We start from the raw sequence: 14,836 nt of genomic DNA, 5'->3' as shown, positions 1-14,836 counted from the left end.
CTTTGGTTCAATCATGCAAAGCTTGACAACTCTCACTTTAATGATTTGACTTAACTTTCTTTCAAATTCTTGACATAAAATGCACATTGTTGTCACAATCTGCATGGTGTTGTTGAGACGCTGTTGAGACGCTGTCTATACATTGATAAGTTATTGCCCATATTGAGGCAAAATAAGATCCGATGCTTGTCGATTTTAATTACGCACTTAAGACACACTGGCCACACATCAACCTATTGTGCAGCTCCGCTGTTTTTCCTCTTCCTTCCTGTTTGACAGGTAATGTAATAATCTACCAAAATAAGTAGTCTCTATCAGGTATGAAGATTTTGTGTTGTATCTACACTTAGTTGGACTTATTTATTTTTTGGGGTATTTTTGTGCAGCTAGTGTTGTCTTTTAAGATGGTGTATTTTACAGGCTTTTTCCCCCCCTGGGGTATGTTTGTGTTGTTCATTGGTTTTGGCACGTAAAAAATGCTCTGCAAGATGGTCAAATTGATAATTGTTGGAGATTTTATGGTTTATGTTTGCAATTTGAAAAATCTGATTGCTAATGTGCGTTATGCATTGTTTGTGCGGTTGTTTTGTTCTTGATTATTAAAGTTGAGGTGTCAGATGCTGTTGGTGACTGTTTTGAGGTGAACTGAGCCTTGTAATGAGCTGGAAACTCTGAGGGAGTCTTTCTTCACATTCCACCATGTCATTTGATTAGAGAATTTTTTTTCTTCTACACTCAGAGGTAGAGATCTCTCTTCACTCCAGTAGTGCTCAGAAAATCTCTCTCCAAATGATAAGTGGAGCTCACCATATCAATATGTGGTATTTTGTCCAATCAGGGGCCTGGAGAAAGTCATTTCTGGAAAAGGCAACAATAATAAAAGCAGTGAATCGATGAAAAGGGAACACGTAAGTGTAACTTGATACTGATGTGGAGTTACTCCTGAATAGTCCTTGATATTTTGTATATTTATAAAATGCAACTCATAGCTTTAACAAAATACTTTGTTAATGCTATGAGTTCCTGCCCCAGTGGTGTTGCTGTATGACCTCTTCTGTAGATTTTTTTGAAGGCTGTTTGTAGATCAGCTATCCACAGGCGTGTCTGTCTTATGCTATTATTAAGCCAACATTTATGGTTAAAAATAAAAATCACAAATGTACTTTTGGCCAGAATCTCATATATTTACTGTATACACATCTTATCTTTTCATATGAACTGAAACAAAATGAGTGCTGCAGTGATGCTTTTTTGAGTTATTTGTTGACTTTTGTGGCGCATATAGCCGGCCGTAAGTAGGTTCGCTCAGTGGTGTAATTTTGCACGAGTATAAAAACAAGTTTATATTTATGTTTCAGCATAAACTGGTCATAAAATGTGAGCTGATTGTCACGTAAGTCACACTAATAGACAAATATTCTGCTTAAAGTAATACAACCCTAACAATTGTTTTCATGTTTTTGTTAGACACACCATTTAAACATTCACAGTTTGGAAAAAGTATGTGAACTAACGCTAATGACTGCTAATCTGAGTCAGGAGTCAGCCAACCCACAGTCCTATCAATGTGATAAGATTGGTGGTGTTGGTTAAAACTGCACTGCCCTATGAAAATGTACACTCTTTTTGGGTTTTCTATTCTCAAGAAACATTGCCCGATGTGAACCATTCGTCGCCCAAAACAGCACTGAGAATACCTACGACTAAATTAACTTGCATGAAGGCACAAAATTCTCTTATAAAACCCTTGTCTATCGGTCAATGATAAGACAGATTGTCTACAAATGGAGAAAGTTCGCTGTTGCTTCTCACCTAAGGAGTGGGCACACTGTGAAAATGATTGCAAGAAAAATCCTAGTGTTGGCTTAAGACTTACAGAAATATGTGACACATGGAAATAGCTCCCTTGACAAATCTACAAGAAGGAAAACATTGAACAAGAATGGATGTCATTGGAGGACACCATAGAGGAAGCCACTGCTCTGCAATAAACCATTGCTACAGGTTTGAAGTTCTCAAAATAGCATCTGGATGTTCCACAGCTCTACTGACAAACTATTGTGCGGACAGATGAAACCTAAATTGAGTTGTTTGGAAGGAATGCAGCACAGTGTGAAGTATGGCGGAGGGGGGCATCATGCTTTTGGGTGCTTCTCTACTGCAGGGTTTGGACGCATTGCTATCAAGTTTATCAGACATTTTTCAGACCCTAAAACTGCCAATTGAAGCCCAACAGAAAATGGATGATGCAATAGGGCAACGACCTAAAGGTTTAAAGTGTCAAGAACTGAATGTTTTCACCAGAAGAAAATACAACTTCTGAAGTGGTCTAGTCAGAATCCTCCTGACCTCAAAGCACTTGAGAGACTGTAGCATGGTCTCATTAGCAATTCACACCAGACTTTCCAAGAACATCGCTGAACTGAAAAAGTTTTTTAAAGAGCAATGATCATTTTCAAGATTTCTCCAGACTGTTGTGCAGGTCTGTTGGCAACTACAGGAAATATTTGATTGAGATTATTACTGGCAAAGGAGGCTCAATCTGTTAATAAATCCAATGGTTTGCATAATTTTCTACAATATACTGTGATGTTGTGTTCAGAAAAATATAAACGCATACGTGTAGTGTGTTATTAGTTTACGGAAGCTGTCGATTGTTGTCACTCAGATGAAGATACGATGCTATTTTATGACCAATTTATGCAGAAAATGCCCTAGGGGGTCACACATTTTTTTGCAACTGTATACTGGCGTTATCTTTGATGTTACACTATGGCACAGCCCTTATGTCCTAATGTTCCTGTGGACATGGCTTAAGTGGTGGTGGTTTAGTTTTTTTTCCCCTTTTAGTTCAGTGAGGGAAAATGCCAGAATAGGTTTGTTACATAAAGTCTGTTGCGTGTTACGTCATTTATTTTTTTATTTTTTATGGAGGGCCCAATCCATAAAACTGAAGCTTTGGCTTCATGTGGGCCCTTTAAAGGAGGAAAAAGAGATGGGAGACAGATTGGCAATTGAAAGCAGATGCACAACTTCTGGGAGACCAAAATGGTAAAGAGGCTCCACCTGTAATTTTCATGGACAATGGATTTTTAAAATGTTTATTTTTAATTAATATTGTTTTTATTTTTAATGTTGCGTATGGGTTTTGTCCCCTCAGTTTGACTAACCAACACATCGTGTAGAAAGTGTGGTTTGGGAGGGCTGAGTTGCCATGACTTTGAAGTTAAAACATGCAAAACCGCAATGTTTTGTAAGTCTATAACCCTCAATAACCGCACTTCTTTTGTTCTCACTATTTCCCCCCACAACGCTGTGTTGTTTTCAGATGTTTACTATTTGTCTTTGGTCAGCTTTTTAGGCAAGGCAAATGTATTTATAAAGTACATTTCATTCACAACGTAACTCAATGTGCTTTACATGATTAAAAGCATTTATAAACAAAAGACCAAAAGACAAAAACAAAGTACAGAAAAATAAAAGACAGCTTACTAAAATACAGTCCAGTGCAAGAAAGACTAAAAAAAGATGAAAATGCTCAATCATGAGAGTGGTTTTTAAACTGGATTTAAAAACATTGACACTTCACTTCTGTTTGTAACTTATTCCATTTGTGTACACCATTACAGGTAAATGCTGCTTCACCATGTTTGGGTTGGGTTCTGTGTGTGCCTCCCACTTTTTAGCAGCCTTTCTTTTTGGATGACTATCACAATTTTCTCAACATAAAAAAAAAAAGTGTATTTAACATCTTTAATAGAAGTTGTAATTCTAAAGTTTTGGGGAAACATATGCCTATAATGTTGCACAAAACTTTGAAGCTTGAATCGCCTCAATGTGTGACTTAATGCGAGACTTCAGTATACCTCACAGGAGCTAGGTTCAGGGAGCATCAAATGATTACCTTTGCATATGTGTAAATTTTTGGGGAATTTGAGCTACATCTGTACCGTACTCTTCCTGACAACAATATTCTGTTTAGTACAACACTTCCATCGATATAGGAGTTCACATTATTGAGAGATTTCATATCCCATTTAAAATGTAAAATAAATAATAGATTTTTTTTAACTAAGTACTGTAATTTCTCGTGTATAATGCGCCTTTTATCCCTCCAAAAAATGTCAAACCAATGGTGCGTATTATACATAGGTATAGGGAAAATGAGGGGGGAAAAAAAAAAACCCTCATTTTATAAATGTATGCCGCCATCTAGAGGTTATGAAAATGCGGTACACGTTAATTTCAATATGCCACCGCCACCTAGAGGTTGTGAGAAAGCTGTACACTTTCAGTCTAATATGCCACCTAGTGGTTATGAAAAAGGTGTAACCTACACTTTTATTCCAATATGACAGGGGTACGTATGACTGCATATGTACAGTTGTGCTCCTAAATTTACATACCCTGGCAGAATTTGTAAAATATTTTTTTTTTTGTAAATACGACTGATGACTCAACAACAACCATCATTAATTTCTTTATGGTTATGTTTTGTTTGATGATGATGCTTTTCTGAAATGCTTGACAGTTTAATTTGAATCCTATTAAAATAAAACTAAATGCGTTTTGCCTGGCTCTTTGTTTTCTTGAAAGAATTGTACCCATCTTACAAATTCTGCCCGTGTAATCAAAAACATATGAGCACAACTGTGTGTTTTCTCATTTACTAAATCAAAGTAGGGCTGTGAATTTCAAAATAAGAGCAATTAAATAAAAAGAAGGTATTAAGTGTTCAAATACAGTGCTTAACTTCAGAATAATTATTGGAAAAAACACTAACAAAATACAGATAATACTTCAGATAAAATCATGCATTGTAAAAAGGCATTATACATGCGTAGAAGGGTTTTCCAGAATTTTGAGGTCAACTTTGGGGGTGCGCATTATACACGAAGTTATGGTAGTCGTCCAGAGAAACGTAGTCAAATGCTAATCTAACACGTGACCTAAAATTGCTTGTACAGTTAAAGTTTTTGGTGACCGTGTGATCCTGGAACTGGTCATTTCCTATGTTCAAAATTTTAACAAATCTCAGTGTGACGAGCGCCTCAGAACAGATTGTGTTTGACCTTTTAAAGATGTTGATGTCCAAGGACATGGAGATAAATGTTCTTCCAGCAGGGCGCACTCAGTGTCAACATCGACTAATGCATGTCATAGCTGCAGTGTTTTCTATTTACAAAAAGATAATTAACTCCTAGCATATTATACATACAATAATAGCATTCTAGATTTATACAGACAAGTAACATTTGGAGACTAGAGGAGGAGAGTTTCCGAGGTCATGGCCTAAATCTGTTTTGACACAGATTTCAAGCAGTATGAAATAAGAAACAGCTACAGTCACTTTGCCTTAAATGGACTGGTGAAAATTTAGGTGAATCAGCAACAGACAGACCTGGTTTAATGTATCACTCCTCACCATGGAAACAGTATTTTGTTTGCCTTGTGTTTTTTAATCCAAGTTTGATATTCAGTTAGTTTTACAGACATGATTGTTTCACAGTCATATACACCAACTGGCTGCAGTTAAGCCAATATAAAGCTCAACGGCTTGCTTCTGCTGGACGCTGCACTTCTTATTTGCAAGTTTCTTGCCGTGAGGCGGGGAGAGGTCACTACACAAACACCCCCTCCCCTATGAAGAGCTGTAATTCTTGTCTGCATAGATACCTGCGGCTCACACTGATCACATGATTGTCTAGCACAAGATCTTCTAACAGTCCTGTTGGGTCTGATGGAAAAACCTTCCATAGATGTCTGTGTTGTTGTTTTGATGTTGGAAATATGAGACCTAAACAGCTGCTATGGTGACACAGTAGGCAATGTTGCCAAGCGCATGCACGCACGGGCCGCACCAGGAACCTTTTAAATTTTCTACCAATGCTTTTCATACACAGGGTTTGAGGGAATATTGTTAATAGCAACAACCAGCAATGGGCATTTGAAGTAATATCCTTGATCAAGTTTAGTACTTTTTTATATAAATACAGATGGCAGCAAATGTTCAACATTTTACTTTTAATGGGGAAATATACTGTTAAAAAAAGTAACATTTAAACAACACATCCTAAATCTGAATAAATGAACTATTCCAGTTCAAAATCTTTGTACATTACACAGTGTCATGTGTTGAGAACAAACAAGACAAGAATGATGAATTAAAATTATTACCTGGTGGAGATCTTGTATTCAGAATCATACTCTTAATAAAAGTAGAAAAACAGATGGGTTGATCCAACTTCTGTGGAATTTCTTAACGACAATTCAAAATGAGGCACAGTAGTGTGTATGGCCTCCACATTCCTGTATGCACGCCCTAAGTCATCTGGGAATTTGCCTTATGAGATGACACATGTTCTCCTAGACGATGTCTCCCACCAAACACGGATCAGCGCATCAGTCAACTCTTAGACATGCCGGTATGGTGTGGTGGCAGTGAAAGGAACGAGACATGACATCCAAGAGGTGCTCGATTGGATTCAGGTCTGGGGAACGGCAGGCCAGGCCGTAGCATCGACATGAGGCCAAGCACTGCACGACCCTGTCTGTGACCAAATCGGTTTACTAACATGAGTTTCGAGCAAATAAATACTGGTTTGGTTCACAAACTAGACTTCAGTTTGCAAACAGTCAAAGCATCCACGCAGAACGCTCAGCTCTGCTTTCGTAAGGTGTCCCTGGTTCCACTAGCCAACATAATTTGTGTCGTTATGCATACATTTTGGACAATAATACCCAATTTTCAGGGAAACTTGATACATGTAGGACAAAAATATAGAGAACTTTACATTAGGAAATCGTCACCCTTAAAACTGCTTCTAAATTCAGATTTTTATGGTCCGTGTTTTCCAAGGCTATGATGACTTTGAAGGCAGGCAAACATTTAACCAAATTTTGAACCTGCCTAAAGTAAGGACTTCATGGAACGTAAATGTTTATCCTCTTCCCTCCTCTTCATGCAGCACAAACACGTCATTTGGCTGTGTGGGCCGTTGTTTCAAACACTGTTTTTAATATTTAAACATTTATGTATGCAAAACAAACCATGGAGTATGCTACCAACTGCTTAAGACCCAAGAGTCCGACCACCATATTGAATTACTGAGCGATCATGCAAACAAGTGTGTTTAAATGGTTCCCATATGTAGTTGTGCACCTTTTCTTAAATTATTTCATGAAACTGAAGGAGTCCAGAGACCAATCTGTACCTTCCCTTTTCAGTACAAAATCGGAAGGGTCCTTTTGACCACATTATTGACTCCTCCACTTCCTTTACACACACAGTGACACAACTCCAAGATAGATAAACAATCCCACACAACATCCCCACACAGCATGCAAGCCTTTCAAATAGTGTTATGCTTTATGTCCACTGGCCATTTGTATCGCATAATGATTGCAGTCATACACCCATTGAGAGATGTGTTTATATAATAAGGTTTGACTCTTAAGTTAGCTTTTTAGTCTTGGGACATGACTCATGCTGAAATACAAGACTTGACTCATTGAGGTTACAAAAGTTGTTTTGGTCCTCCTCTAGACTTGATGTGGTCATGTTATGTGATTGCCGGATTGACAAACTGATTCTATTTCAGGATGGAATCCTTCTGGTAGATCTGCACAATACCTTTCAACTCATGTCAAACTCTATAACGTGTGTAGATAAGTGTGTGATCTCATGATGTCAGCTGGTTATTTGCACCCATCAACTCTAGCCAGATAGCACCAGTCCTAAAGGGGGATTATTCAAATCTCTCAGAACTGTTTAGCCACGTTATCGGACATGCACACACTCGTAAACGCACTACAGCTGGTACTGTTCATCATTGGAATTGAACAGAAATGCAGTATAGTTTGGCATCGTCTCCTTTTTGACCTGTTTTACCCAGGATTACCTCTTGCTTCTCCCCTAATGGAACTGCTAGTTGGCTTAATTTGACTGAGACCATAAACCTTTCGGCTTGCATGTGTTTCTCTAACTTTTGAAAAGTTCTTGAGACAATTTTAAAAGACCGACAAAAGGTTTTTTATTTTGAAGGCCAAAGCGGCAGGCAGGTTTTGCATTCATTTAAAGAAGAAATGTCTTGTCCGGAGAACCACGCTGCACTGTGGAAATACTTACCCATCTCTGAACTGTGACAATAAGTTGAAAATAGCCATAAAAGGCCGCAATCAATTTATCTTGGTCATGCAATCCTGTGTATCAATACAGTATAGTGGAATAGTTTGTTTGAATTGAGAGGTAAGTTTTGCCGTTTTTCAAAAACGAGATTGTGTAAAGTCAGGGACGTCTTCATTTGTGATGTCCCAAAAAAACCCGGCAATTATTCCAATGTAATATTCATGGAGAAAATAATGTCCGAAACGTATGTTGAGGATTGTCTTGTGAAAAATGAGGACTTTCGCATGCATGTTAAGGGTTCATTGCACAGCACTGTTGAAACATTTGTTTGTCTGTTTACAAATCTCCAACTACTGGCCTGACATGCCAATTTTACAGTACTTTTCGGTTTATTTTTTGCAGGTCTGTGAATGGGATAGTTTTGACAACGTTGTCAACTGTCTGTGAAACCTTTTGAAAACGTTCAGAGGTTGTTGTGTAAACATAACCTGAATAATGACTTAACTGCGAGCACACCTTGGCTTTTCCACTCTCCATTTGTGGCCACTAAATTAAAAATGGTTTCTTCTTTGCCTTCCTCAAAAGAGGACATGTGGACCTGATTTGTGCTCATTCAAATTTGTAAAAGAGCAAAGAATTCAGTGTTTTGCATGAGAAACAAACTTGGAGAAACACTGGCACATCTGGTTGGTGAATGTATTATAGGGAGTGCGCAGCTTGGATGAATTAGCTTTTTTGGGCTAATTGAGCGGAGCGGTAAAGAAGAAGTGCAGTCTGAACATTTCGGGAACAGCTTATAAATTTTATGCTGCCGCAGGGACATGCCTTGTGGTCTTTATCAACCTCCAATGTTAAAAATTGGCCTGATCTTATTATACATGAAAATGTTCTTTTAATTTTTCCTTTTGAAATTAGGATTTTTTTTTTTTTTTTTTTTAAATGTAAAGCATTAATAAAATCCACCTTTAAACTTCATAACTTTAATACTTTACTAGGATCAACAACAACAACAGAGTAATGAATGATACTAATTTTGATTCCATTCCATTGGCAAAATGATGTACTTGAAGTTTAGTTTGTTATCAAGTATTAATCATATTAAATTTAGAGCGGAACATGTAGTCAAACAAAGCAGACGAACAATTAGGAGGTTGACCATAATTTTGGGAAAATACTGTATACGCCACTAGTTGCACATAAATGATGTCATGGCACTTCATGCTCAGTTCTTCATTCTACATCTGGACGGTTTCCGGGACCAACATTGTCCCCAAGCCTCATTTGGTGCAAAGGCTTAGACAGGTTATACTGGACCATAAATTGCCGAGTGCGAGCTTTCCTGCAGGGCAGTGAAGGAAGGTACACGTTTTTTCTTTTTTTTTTTTTTTTCTCACACACATTTAGCGGCATTGTTTTGGATTCTCTTTATATAGAGAAGTGGTGTCAAACTCCTTTTTGCCACAGACCACATCATAGTTATGACTTGCCTCTGAGGGTCGCTACGACAGTGAACCCAAATAAACAAAATATTACAACCCATAAATACATACGGTATACACAACACATTGATGAATAACCAGTTTTGTAATCAGAAGCCTATAAAAACATGTTTTTCCGCTATTACATTTTCAAAGGGGGCTTGGTAAAAAAATAAAATAAAAATGCTTTCAAATATCTTTGTTATTACACCATAATACAATTAGCAATTTTAATTTGCTTTCACGGGCCACATAAAATGATGTGGCGGGCCGGGTCTGGCCACAAGTTTGACACCTGTGATATAGAGTATTTATACTAAACAGAACTCCTCTCCTGTTTATAGTTTATTTATTTAAAAAAAAATGTTTTTTGGTAACAGTAGTTTGCCAGCAGGACATGTTCGCAATCAACATTCAGCTCTTGCCTTGACCTAAATTGAAATCATATTTGCCATGACATTGGTGAACTCCCTTCTGGTATAACTATTACGCCAGTGTGCCTAATTGACTATAAAGTGGCTAAAACCCTTTGTTTTTATTTGAAAGCTGATTCAAACTGCTGAGGAAAACAATCCATTATGCAGGTTTTTCTTACAACGCCACCATGAATACTCGGTTGGTGTGATTACATTATGGAACAATGTGTGGTGTAGAGCCAAGAAAGCAAGACAACCAGGGATTGCGGTGGTCATACCTTCTGGAAACACTAGAGGGTATTGTTTGCTGGATGTTTATCCATTTCATGACACGGAGTACAATATGTATCTTGTCATCATATTGTATGACATTTTTTAATCATGCTGGTGTTGAATCCATCGTGTTGCCCACGGGATATAAATCACTGAGCGGTTTTAGGGTTATTTTTTTTGTTTCAATTTAATAATGTACAATGAATGGCAATGATAACAAAATCAGTTTTCATTATAACATTTAAAAAAACTAGCAGCAACATAGAGAAATGCTTGAATGGTTTTTCTTGGTCACACCACTTTTTCCGAGCTACTTGTTGTAAGGCAGTTTGCAGGACTCACTCAAAACTGAAATATACACTACAAAACTGATTAAAAATGGCACTTGACTTGTACAGCAGCATAAGATTAAACACACGGTAAATAAAGACAGGCAAATTTACTGTTTATGTTTATGGCCTAGAAGTGTTGTTTTATACAAATATTGAGTGAAATTATATTTTTAAGACACTTATATTTCATGGTTATGTATGGCGCACAATGAACTTTTTTTTTTAACACAGCAGCGTAGGAATATGTTGTCAAATGGCACGAGATGGCAAGCTGAGTTACTGCCGTATTTTGTAAAATACTAAAAAAAAAAAAAAAAAAAATTGTAAATTGTCCAACCTGGAAATGATCAATTATCCAGATAAACAAGGTATTTATCTTTGAAGTAGATAATGTAGCTACAATTAGTCATGATGTGATGCTGAACAAAAAAATTCAAGCTGATTCTAACAATTTGTACCCACCCGATGACCCAGTCCATTTTGTCACTCTACAAATGCAATGTTATACTTTTGTGTTTTTAACTCAAGATTTCTTCTCAAGTCCCTCACTTAAGCTTTCTTGTCATTTTTCTTTTAATCCACTATGTCATATATGACTGCCGCTTGTCACTCTTGTCATCTGATTGATCTTACGCTGTGTTGAAGTGGGAAAGCACCGTTCTAAATTTATCACCCCCCACATCCCCTGTTGGGTTCATGCCTGCTATAGATGTAGCCACGACACATAGATCCCCTAATGGAGGGTCGTAGATGGAAAGTGGGTGGGGGGTGGCGGGTGTTTGTTGCCACGGCTGGTCGACCTGTCATTACAACTTTTATGTCCCAGTAGTCGTTTCCACAAGTCTCCAGCGCTCTAATCTTTTCCAGCTCACCTAAAACTGGAGAAACCTCGAGCCCTGATCCTCAACATTTCCAACTTCGTATTTAATGGCTTTCTAAGAAGATCAAGAAGGTATGTGGCTTTTATTTATTGAGTGAAACCCTATTTCAATCCTGGGGGACAAACTAATCACATCTTTTGGTGCCCTTTATTGTGATTATATTCATAAAGTTTCAAACACTTTTTCCAAATTTCGGGTTAAGTTGGGTATGGGTCACTATGGGTCAGTTTTTATTGGGTCGCCGATTGTCATTGAGTAAAATGCGACACGCTTTTTTAATAATTCTTTATCAGGCACATAGTTCTTGGCTATGGGTCTTTTCAAACCTATTTTGTAAAAATTATGAATTAATTAATTATTGTCTAATTAATACAATACATTACAATACATTTAAGGTTTTTGGAAAAAAGTAAATTCTAAAAAAAAAGAAATTCTTACATTTTGGTTAAGCTAAACTGACGTCAATTGTAATTTTAAGGTATTTATGGACTGTGATCCTTTGGGTGTTGATTAAGAACATTGATAGCCCAAATGAGGAGTTTGTGTCAGACAGTGGTTCTCGAAATATGAATCATTCTGTGCTTCAATGACTAACGATGGTCTACAGTTGTTCATTGTGCTGCACCTGCTCTTACCCTGTCAGACAGAAATAGAGCGCGGCAACACGCGCCAAAGTTTTTCCATATAAATTTGAAAGCGTCCAGTCATCACTTATACTCGTGTTGAGAAAAGTGCTGAAACCTGCAAGTCAAAATGTATAAACAAGATGCATTCATTCAAAGTGACAATTTTTTTGTTATTCAAATTTTTGACTAATTAGTAACTTGGTTTAGTAACTTATTTTGCTGGTCTAATTTTGAGTGGTGGGGGGTGGGGTGTTGTCAGCTGCGTTGGACTGGGGTTTGGTAGATTGGAGATTAAGGCAGTCTGCAGCATGATGTTGTGATAGGCTTCTGTTACACACCGTCAGTGCTTGACTGGCCGCTAGTGGTTGTGGCGTCACTGTGGTTTAATTGGCTCACCTCCATCACATCATCTCCTTATGCGGTCGAGAGCAAGCGACATATCTTCGTGTCATTTGAGGAAACTGCATTAATCTTAGAAGTTTGCGCTCCAATTCTGATTGTACTTTTATATTCGCTTGATATTTCAGGATCAGGTCCCATTGGTATTGTAGTGGTTCACATAGTTGACTTTTACGCTTGACATTCCCACCAATGACAAAACCCCAATTGCTGTGCGAGCGACTGGTGTAGTCCGCCTCTGGGCCTCTCTGACAAGGATAATCGTGTGAAAATAATTTTCCATTACAATATGGAAAATAGCATCTACAGTATTATTAAAATGGCAATCCTAGATCAAACATTCTTAATAGTGATTGTATTGTTTATTTGTTTATTCATTAGCTTGTGATCATATTGTTTATGTGCTTAGTACACTTTGCATCTGTACGGGAAGCCAGCAAGCCAAAAATATGTTATTCGCTTAGTTCAACTAAACCAATCCCCTCAGCTTCACAGAACAGAGGTGAAGAAGAATTGTGCAAAAGTTCCAAACTGATTTCCCAATTGTGAAAGTGTTAAGAATCAACCAGTTAAATTTTGGTGAGCATCTGGTTAAAGGTTTCAGATTCATAGGTGCAGGAATTCCTTTACACCATTTAAGTCAGGGGTGTCAAACAAATTTTTGCTGTGGGCCACATCGTAGTTATGGTTTCCCTCGGAGGGCCATCATGAGCGTGAACACATATACAGTAAATCTACAATTGCCTCGTGTTATTACATATACAAAAAAAAAAAAATCGAAGAATAAATATTTGAAACCAGAAGCCGGTAAAAAGTTGTTAATTCAGTTTATTTTGAAATGGACATTGGTAACAAAAATGTTTGCCATCAACGTTATATGAAAGGGAAGAAGATTTGCAATGTTGTTATTTTAGCAAGAAACATGAAGTCGACGCACCTGATTTGCTTTCACGGGCCACATAACGGATGTGACCCCCAGGCCTTGAGTTTGACACCTGTGATATAGGTCAACGTGGCATCAATCCCATTTCGTAGCAAAACATTGTGAGAACACAATATTGCATGAAACCAGAGGCTGGATTTATAATGCTACTCCAAGTGATTATTAGGAAGGTTATTTTTCAACAAATGTGACTTATCTTCAGTAACCGGGTGCTCCTCTTAGTTGTCTGCAAATGACTTTAGATTTTGTGTCACAATTGAAGTCTTGTCAGGAGGCCTAATGCTGGTAACCTCGCCACAGTGTCTTTAAATTGATTTAAAGCCCACCAGCCATCGATTTAGTGGTGCTTTATGATGAGCCACTAATAGTCTTTTGGGGCTTTGAGTGAACTAACTGACCCTGACATTGGCCTCAGATTTGCGCTTGTAACCTGTTAGATGTTTCCTCAGCTGCAGTTTAAGCCCTTGTGCAATATTCAGTCAATCATTTTAATATGTGCCACTTGCACAATCTTGGAAAATAGTGTTGTTGTTTTTCGTCATTAAAGCTCTGGGCATTTGACAGTTTCTTTTATTTCCATTTTATATTATTATTAAAGGAATGTGATAAATTCTCTAAAGGTTCTGAACTCTTGTTTCTATGCCATGCTATGTGTTTTATTGAGTGGTGTAATCCTGCTTGAAGGGGTTGTGCCATAGTCGAGTTCTTTGTGGATGGATAAAGCGCCACTTCCCAAAGCAGTTTTTTTTTTTTTTTTCCTTTTTTTTTTTTTTAAGACCACAAACTGTTTGGAACCAAATCAACAGCGCCATTATTGGTTGCAGCCTAGAAGTGCACTCCATTATGCCTCACTTGTTTAACATGTGATTCATTATTTTTTAAGGTTCAGTTAATCTTTTAATTGAATATTATGCTCATGTCTAACAGCACAATGTGTTATGTAACTGATAGCAGTACGAGTTGACCTATTTTGCAGAGGTCTCAGTTCTTGCTCTGGGTGAGGAAAAAGTCCTGCTGCATTCCAGTCCGTGCAGTCCCATTTCACTTTACTGATGGCTGTTTCACACTGAGACAGGATTTAGGGAGAGCGCTTTCCACCAGTGCATCTCTATCCTTTTAAGCGTTCCTGTCCTCCAGGTTCGCAGTTCCAATTGGGAAGCTGTCCATGGCACCTAAACGATGGAAACAAATCCCCGGCAAATGCAATCAACTACATATTCTGTATTTGGCGCACTGAAAACCAGATGTGGACAGAGTGTCAGAATGAAGCACACACTGTGCATGCATTCATGTGTGCATGTTTGTTAGTGCGCTTGTGTCTACAAATAATCCTGATTGCAATTAGTAATCGGTATTGAAC

Source organism: Phycodurus eques, chromosome 21 (genome assembly GCF_024500275.1).
Source record: "Phycodurus eques isolate BA_2022a chromosome 21, UOR_Pequ_1.1, whole genome shotgun sequence".
Taxonomy (NCBI): Eukaryota; Metazoa; Chordata; class Actinopteri; order Syngnathiformes; family Syngnathidae; genus Phycodurus; species Phycodurus eques.
This window is presented reverse-complemented; position numbering follows the sequence as displayed.